Genomic DNA, 8,962 nt, shown 5'->3' with positions numbered 1-8,962 from the left:
ACTCTGGCTCATGTGAGCTGACTAAATTTAGTCTAGGTAAATGAGTCTTATTTTAAAGCATTGGGTTGCCAAAATAAAAAAATATATATTACGGAATAGCTAAAAAATCAATCTATTCAGATGTCACATTCAACAGTAGTGGAAGTGAAATTATTATGAAAACATTATCTTTTCTCTGCAAAAAGATAGCATTTTCGGAACCCATGGATTTTCTCTCCATTACACTACATTCAACGTAGTGAAACAGAAAACCTGTGGGTTCCGATGATGAAAAGATAGGACCCTATGACAAACTGACAGACAGTGCTTTTTTAGAGAATGGCTTGCCTTTGAGGAACATTATTAAGGATACATTAAGTGCTTCACAACTGTATTCATAACTATAATTATAACATGACCAAATATCACTGAATTATATATCTCATACCAGTATTAAACCACTGAAGTATCTAACTTCATACTACTATGAACTAAATACTTACAAATCAAAAGCACTTGCTTTCACATTAGGATATTTCTGAAATAAGAGGAAAAAAAATGTAAGGATTTTAAAAACAAAACTAAGTTTCAAAGCTCACTTCAATGAATAAACTATATAAACCCCAAATATCAAAGAGTAATGCACAGATGCTATTGGATTTTTTTTGGATTAAAATCTGTTTCTAAATTTACTTTCATTGGAAATATATTGTATACAAAGCATAACAAATTTGATTTATTCAAAGCAATACTTAATAATTAATACAATTAAATCTTTTAACCCATAAATTTTTTTTTTATTTGGTTCTCTGTGTACAATATTAGCCCTTTCACAATAACTGTGGTACTACTCTTTTGCAAGGCAAATTAATAACGTTTGATGTTACGTTCAAGATAGGTATAATCTGAAGGTGTTTTAAAGGGAGAAATTGTCTAGTTTTTCTAAACTTAAAAGATTTGAAAATTATATTATAAAGGAATAATTTAATTCTGGTTGTAACGCTGTATTTGATTGGATAAAAAATTTATTTTATATCGTATAAAATGGGTTGCCTACGTCACAATGACGCGCGTCAAAAACGTATCAATCCGCCTGACGTTACATTCAAATTTTTTACAAACTGAAGTCATTTTGTTGGAACAATCATCTTTTTTTCTTACATCAAATGAAAGAAAATTAAATTATAAGGAATGAATTTAATAGCTACCCATTTTATATGGTATAAACTGGGTTGGAACAGTTTATGCTTTTTTATAAACCGCAAAGCGGTTTAGAAAGCGTAAACTGCCCTAACCCAGTTTATACCGTATAAAATAGGTAGCTATTAAATTCATTCCTTAAATGAATTAAATAGCAACCCAACCAGTTATACAAATCTTCGCATTCATAAAGCATAAACTACCCAACCCAGGTTATACAGTATAACTTGGGTTGCTATTAATATTTTATTCCTTAAATGGATTAAAAACTTTATTTTATAACAGAAAAAGTGCTTGTAGTGACCGTGATTATATAATTCAACTTGATAGCCTTGCTGCCTAGGTCTTAGCTGCAGATATATAGAATATCACACTGCTGTTTTGATCTCGGCCCTGGTATCAGCCCGAGCGGTTGGTATCAGCCCAAGCCCGGAGGGCGCGGGCCGAGACCATCCGAGGGCTGATACCAGGGACAAGATCAAAACAGTGGTGTGATGTTCTTTATATCATATATCTGATACCAAAGAAAAGAACAAATATTTAGATATTTTTCGATCAAACAGTTTATATAATTTTGTTGTAACAAAATAGAGGTATCTTTCTTTATTTCGATGTTCCTGGAGATGTTGCTTGATGGTGAAAGTTAAGAAAGATTTGCCTGGTCTTGTCATTAAAAAGAATGGTGTTTTGAAACATTTCATTTTGAAGCACATTAGATAACAAAGGTCCCAAACTTAAAAATATTCTACTTTCACTTTGGACCGAACCGGGGTTACAACTTCGCCAACGAATTGTTACGGATTGTAAATATGAGATTTATAGTAACTGCTTTTTTTTGTTTAGGATATATATTAAATCAAAAATGGCACATTACACGAAAACTTTGTATTGTCTGAATGTCAAAGCAAATAAACGTCCATTTTTTTCAAAACATGATTTGTTGCTGTCCTAGAAGTAAACAAGAGTTATCTATCTTACGTCAAAAAAGCTATCATTTGGCACACTGTACAAAAACAATTTTCTCAAAATTCTAGTATAAATAAATAATTTTTAAAGATTCTGGTTAAATTTTTCGATATATAATGTTTCTCTTAAATATTAGAATATATATCTTTTACTCTTAATTCACACAAAGTAAATAGAAATAATGGATTGAAATTTGAGGACGAGACAGCCCCTTGACAACGGGCCGAGACAGAGATATCTAGGGCGATACAGCCCTTTCCCAGGCTGTCTCGATAAAACGCCTGTATCAGGGCTGATACACTACTAGGTATATGATATTTATTTGTCTTTGACCATAACGCTACAGATCCCGTAATGCAAAAAAGGTGCAATTTACGGCACAATATTTTTTGCGCACTTTTGGGGAGAATTTCTCCACTTTCCAGCATCGGTCAATTCCCTAATACTTGATATCACCATTACTTAACTTAGCGGAACTCTTTCATGATGGAGGTAGGAACGTCTGTTGGATGGGGGCAAATGTGCAAATACAATGCAAGATCGATCATTATAGAATTTATAAGGACAGATAAGTAAAAAATCCTGGTGGAATACCTTGCTATACAATTGCTGAACCAGCCCAATCAATTTTTGAGAGGAGCTAATCCTAAAATGTTACATTTTTAACAATATTTTTAACTAAGTGGACTAGCTCTTCTCAATGAATTTTCATTGAAAATTGTCATATGAATGCTGATTAAATATTCTAAACTTTCCTTTTTTGACAATCTACTATTTGGAGTTGAATCCTTGGCAATAAATTATACTTTCTGCATAAAATTCTTCGAATCATTCGATTGTCACTACTGTAAACAATGTCATGTGCCCCAGAAATCTTCAGCTTTCTCAATTCCCTTGCAAAAGAGAGGTAGTAAGTTAGATAACTGAGGGGTACCAAAGTTCCTCGAAATATTACATATTCTAGACACATTTTGTAGCCAGTATGAATATATTATATCCACCTCCCAACCATTTATAATTGTCTCTACAGGCAACATATAAACTTGCTTGAAGTGAATTTTCAGCAATCCAACAAATAATTTTAATCAAGTGAGTTTATCATTTGTACAGATGACTATAAAGGGTTGGGAGATGGATATACAGATTAGTTAATTAATGTGCCTAAAATTAGGGAGTGAAAGGTAGTTAACTGATATATAAATATATAAAACCATAACGCTACAGATCTGCAACTACCTAGGTCTTTAACTTCTGAAATCTTGACTCTTGTCAGTAAGTCTTGTGGGTTTCTTGTTCAGAAGAACTAAAAACAGCCGAATATTGTATGAATCTCGCATTCAACATAAAAATTAGGTTAGTTGTAAATGTAATCAGAGAGAATCCAACTATACAAAATTACAATATTTCACACACCACAGCATGAACTGCGATGCTCTAATATTAAGATTATCTACGCAGTGATTATCAGAAATTGGCATGATCAGCTGAGACTGATCCCATAATTTAGGCCAGTCTGTAGATCCTTCATTGCATAAAAGGCATCATAATATAGTATATTGTAATGTTTTCATTACGAATATACGTTTTCCATAAAACATACCCAAATAATGGTGCTAAGTCAGAAGCTCTACTTTCACTGTCGCGTTCGGTTCGACAAAACAAAAGCCGACACTTTCCTCTGTCACACATGGAATAAAATCTGGTTTCTGATTGGTTAAAAAAGATAAGGAATCGCGCGCATGAGAGAGAGAGAGGAGAGAGAGAGAGAGAGTCTTTTGAAATCTATTTTTTTTTTTCGTTTTTCTGCATAAAACTACAAATGTTATTAATTTAAAAAAATTACATCCAAAGACATTTAAAATAACAGTGTAAAATAAATTACCATGTAAATGTTATTTATGTTTGTATTTTTCAAAGTTAATTAAGTTTATTTTTTTAAAACTGAGTTAAGAAATAATGAAATAATAATAATAAAAGACACTAAACATACCTTTTGGGTTTTTAAAAGCATTATCAGTTGATGGTTCTCTCAGACAGTTCAAGAAAAAAAACAACCACGACAACAAAAAGGCGATTTAAACAAATGTATGAAACTTTCCATCCTGAAAATTAACCAAAAGTGAGTGGTGTCACAAAAAACTTCTGCGAAATGTGGGAATGAAAATGCTTTTACAATTTATCCTACCTAGGGCTGTTTTTTATTAGTCAGAGATGTTGGATTGATATATATTTTGTATATTGCGTATATTTTTCATTTACTAAATTGCGAAAAAATGAAAATGAAATTTTCTATTTATCCAGTTTCTCTGTGGATATAATGATGAATCATTTAGCATAATATATGGTTGGATTATCTTCACTTAAAGTAACGTTAAACATAATTTTAGTGGTTTTTTGAATTAATTTTTTTTCAAATTTTTTTTTTGAAATTATTTATAAAACGAAAATGAAAATTGACTATGATATATATTGCAATTATATCTTTAAAGCGAAAATTTTTTTTCTTAAATTGACTTCATCAATTTACATGCAGAATGTTTATAAATGTCTATGGTAAGTAACCAAAAGAAAAAATTTACAGTTATGCACTGAAATTAAATAACCCAGACAGGTTGTCAACCGCTTAGAACTGTCCCCCTGCTTGGCTCAATCACAAAACTTTCAGACAAATTTTCTTTATATTCATTTTGATTGATTTGAACATATTTTATTGTAATATAATTACAAAGGGATTGAGCATAAGTTCTGAAAACTTATAACGCCCTCTCCCTATACACATGTAAATTACACATTTATATTGTCACAGTTAAACATGCTATATAAAGTATTCAGTATATATTTGCAAAAGTAAACAAATTGATGCATTTTGCATATATGTATAAATATATAAAATGTTGAACAGATATTGGTACAGTATTTAACAAGGAAATCTACCAGAATGTTTAATAAATGTTTGAACAAAAAATTATCATTCTCTGCATTATTCAGTGAATCAACCCCCCCCCTAATAAGACATGTGTATCTAGTGTGTGGATTTTATCAAATTGTAAAAAATTATGTAAAAATTCATTTCTGGTGTTCGCATACTTTGGACATACGAAAAAATAATATGTGTTCATTTTGATGAGAGGCATACTGAGTGTAAGCATTTTGCCAATTTACCGTATTACAAAAACGCAGTGCAATCACAGGTACTTGTGGACAAACTTCAATTATTTTACATTTTTTTCACAATTTATATTTAGTACACTTATTTGTTTGCAATGAACAAATTTAAAACCCCAAAATAATTTCAAAAAAATACCCCACTATACATTTAAGAGAGAAGTAAATATAAATTGTGAAAAAAATGTAAAATAAGCTTAAAGTTCTACAAGTACCTGTGAGTGCAATGCGATATTTTTGTCGCTGTACTACAAAAACCAAAACAGCTAATTTGGTTTCCCCGATTAATTTCCGTTTTATTTTATTTTATTTATCTCTCTCTCTCTCTCTCTCTCTCTCTCTCTCTCTCTCTCTCTCTCTCACCCATTCACTCACCCTCATTCTCATTCATGCAATAACTCACAAACTTAGTTATATTACTTGATTACTCATTCATACATGTACTTACTTATTTGAATAATTTATTAGTCAAATGTAGCAACTTAAAGTTCCATTAGTCAAGTTATTTGATTTAAGCTATTTGGTTTCATTATTAATTCATTTTATTTATTTGTTTTAACTAAGTCTTATCGTCCATTTGAAAAAAAAATAAAACTTTAGCCTACTATATAATTATTAACCCACCCACCCCACCCCTAAGAAAACACGATACCTAGCGTCTTATTAAAGTCTATGGTAATGTAAAACATTATGAAGATAAATTTTAGCCTAATTTAGTTCTTCTTGCCAATCTTGGGAGAGAAAACAAAGTAATATACGTAATTTTACAATATATAGTGTTATTATGGAATCCCATATACTATTGTAGATCTCAGTCAATTATTTAAATTTGAACGCATCTTTACCTTTTGTTTAAAAATATCTTAAACTTAGCAATAACAAGAGAGAAGCAACATATGTATTTATGATTATAACTGTATGCAGAACATCCGAATATTTTTTCGTACGAGCTATTCGTAATTTCATACCTAATTCATGAACCAAACCGATTTGTGTTTCCGGAACCAAGGTCTGACCTATGTCTAACTCAGAAACTCTTCGTTGTGACCAGTAACATGTTTTGTTAATCAGATAACATTGAATTTGAATTATACGGACGCTTTTAGGTACACAGGGTATTTTTTATACATAGAAAAGTGTCTTATAGTATGTGTTTTACTTAATCGTTATAGTTTTTGTCAGAAAATGGTTCGTCAGAGGAAATTCAGACTAATTGACTATAAAAGATTTTTACTCCTCTGCTTGTATAACGAAAAATGGGCTGCTGCTACTCTTTATTCCTCTCTATTGGAGACATTCCTTAGTCCTGCTTAATGCCTCTTCCATGTTATGGGTGCATATAATACATGCAAATTCTATAAGCAACAGAGGTGTCAGATAGAATGATGTTTGAAAAGGACAATTTTATTTCAAGTTTTGAGTAATAGAATTTTCTTTTGTAGCTTTGAGATACAAGTGAACAGTTACGATGAATCCCTTATCCTCTTTTCTGAGAACAGCCCGAGTTCTTCTGCCTAGCGTGCTACAAACCAACAATATTAGCAGATGCTTCTCCATTGTGTACCAGAAATGTTCTCTCAGTTCATTCACAACACAGTTTACTTCCTCACGACAGTTATTAATGCCATCCATCATTAACCTAGAGCAAACAAGAGCATATCAACCAAGAGGTGTTCCAAAGTTAAGATGCAGACATTGCTATTTTGTTACCAGACATGGTCAACTGTTTGTTGAATGTTCTAGTAAAAAGAGACATAGGCAGTTTCAAATTATTGGGAAAAGTCGCCGGTTTAAGGATGATCTAACTGAAGGGAAGTATAAGAATTTTGTTTACCAGGATTATAAACACAGGAGATTTTATAGGCTCGGAGAATCAAGATGGACAAAGAGTGATCTAGTTGGTGACAGAATTGGAAATGACTTGTAAAATCATATGAAAAAAAAAAAATTAATGTACAATAAAATCAATTGAAATAATTTCTTAATTTAATGTGAAAGAATTCAGGTCTCTCGATTTTCGTTGGTTTATTGCTTGAGGTACAATGATTTATTCCATATTTTATCTATCTTGTCTGCACATCATTAAATAAAAGGTTTCAAAATATTGAGTGAGCAAACTGCTCTTTTGGAAAAGTTATGGAATTCTTAAAAACTGATCTATAGGTCATGAGATCAAAAATCATTTTACATTCCAAAATGACAAAATAGATTCTTACAAATAATGCACATGTGAAAAAATAAGAAAGGCTCGTCTTCTTGTTTCATTGTTAATTTTTTTTTTTTTTTTTTTTTTTTGGAAAACTGCTAATCTGCAAGGTCAAGAGGTTAATTGTCATCATATAATTATATCAGAAAAGTCAAGGTTTGCAACATTGCACCCCAATATACACGAAATATCTCTGAATAAGTGAATTATAAAAGATTTCTTTGAAAAGTTTTTGCCAATGTTAAAAGTGAGTGAATTTTACAAGGTTATGGTACATTTGGAAAGGTCACAGGTAATCCACATGTGAAATATGAAGTCACACAAACTCATGCAAAAGTTATGACCAAACTTGTCTATATCATTCTTCACAAGGTCAGAAGTTCCAAGCCACTCGTGTCCATTGGACCCCTGACAACCTTTTACGGGTTGACTGCAGGGAATTCTTTTGGTCCGAAAAAAATTAGTTTGTATTTTATCTGTGAACCAGTCTCATTAAGCTTTTGAAACATACTTTGTAGTGTCAACTGCCTACTTTCTGTTTATGTTTTCTATACTTATGAAAGCCCAAATTTGTTTGTTGCTTCTCAATTAAAGAATCAAGCCTAAAAATTAGGTTTGTTGTGGGGATGCTCATTCAAATGTTTTATTTATACAAAAGGTCATATACATGTAGGGTAAAAATAATAATATATTTGTCACATGAGGAGTATGAAAGCCATACCTCTTTTTGTTCAAAAGATATAACCATTATGTTAATTTTTTTCCAAGAAGATTAAACTTAAGTGCATGTCACTTTTACGAAAGAGGGAACGACAAGATATTTTCTTTAAGAAAAAGCAATTTTACTAGATTAATTTAACTCATGAATTGCTGACTCATTTAATCCAAAACAACATGTAATCTCAGTGAGATAGGTACATCTTGCTGAGATTTCTCATAACCAAACATCCGCCGAATCACAGTAATATTCATAGATATATCAAATCTCTACCTATGCCGGACATGTTTCAGCGATTAATTTACTAAGTCTTTGACAATGACAGACATGATGAAATCCTGGCATGTCAAAAATTGCAAAATTTAATTTTCCCGTTTTTATTGCATGACTTTCCATTTGTATTGACATATATATAAGTTTGTATTGTATAAATTTTTATATTTGTATCCGATACTTTTCCATTCATTTTGCTATAATTTATATTTGTATACTAAAATTTCTAAATTGTATTGAATATGTTTTATTTAAATTTTATAATGATCTTTTTGTATTGCATATTTTTCATTTATATTGCATATTTACAGAATACAAATGGAAATTTATAGAAGACAAATTGAAATAAACAGAAAATCATAGAATACAAATGAAAAGCTATATGGAATACATATAAAAACTCTACAATACAAATGATAATTATCATACAATACAAATGGAACAGATCGAAGTTT

The 8,962-nt window shown here is 30.9% G+C and overlaps 1 long non-coding RNA gene across 1 annotated transcript; it reads left to right on the top strand.

Moving 5' to 3' along the window:
• Positions 1 to 6,282: 6,282 nt before the first annotated feature.
• On the top strand, positions 6,283 to 7,414 carry LOC134270793 (uncharacterized). The gene is made up of 2 exons (XR_009992893.1): positions 6,283 to 6,416; positions 6,753 to 7,414. It is a non-coding gene; the product is annotated as an uncharacterized LOC134270793 (long non-coding RNA).
• The last annotated feature ends 1,548 nt before the right edge of the window (positions 7,415 to 8,962 follow it).

The sequence above is a fragment of the Saccostrea cucullata genome, unplaced genomic scaffold (assembly GCF_032062105.1).
Source record: "Saccostrea cucullata isolate Sc308-1 unplaced genomic scaffold, CSIRO_AGI_Scuc_v1 ctg1217, whole genome shotgun sequence".
Lineage (NCBI taxonomy): Eukaryota > Metazoa > Mollusca > Bivalvia > Ostreida > Ostreidae > Saccostrea > Saccostrea cuccullata.
The sequence above is the reverse complement of the archived record's forward strand: the minus strand, read 5'-3'. Positions and strand labels throughout refer to the sequence as shown.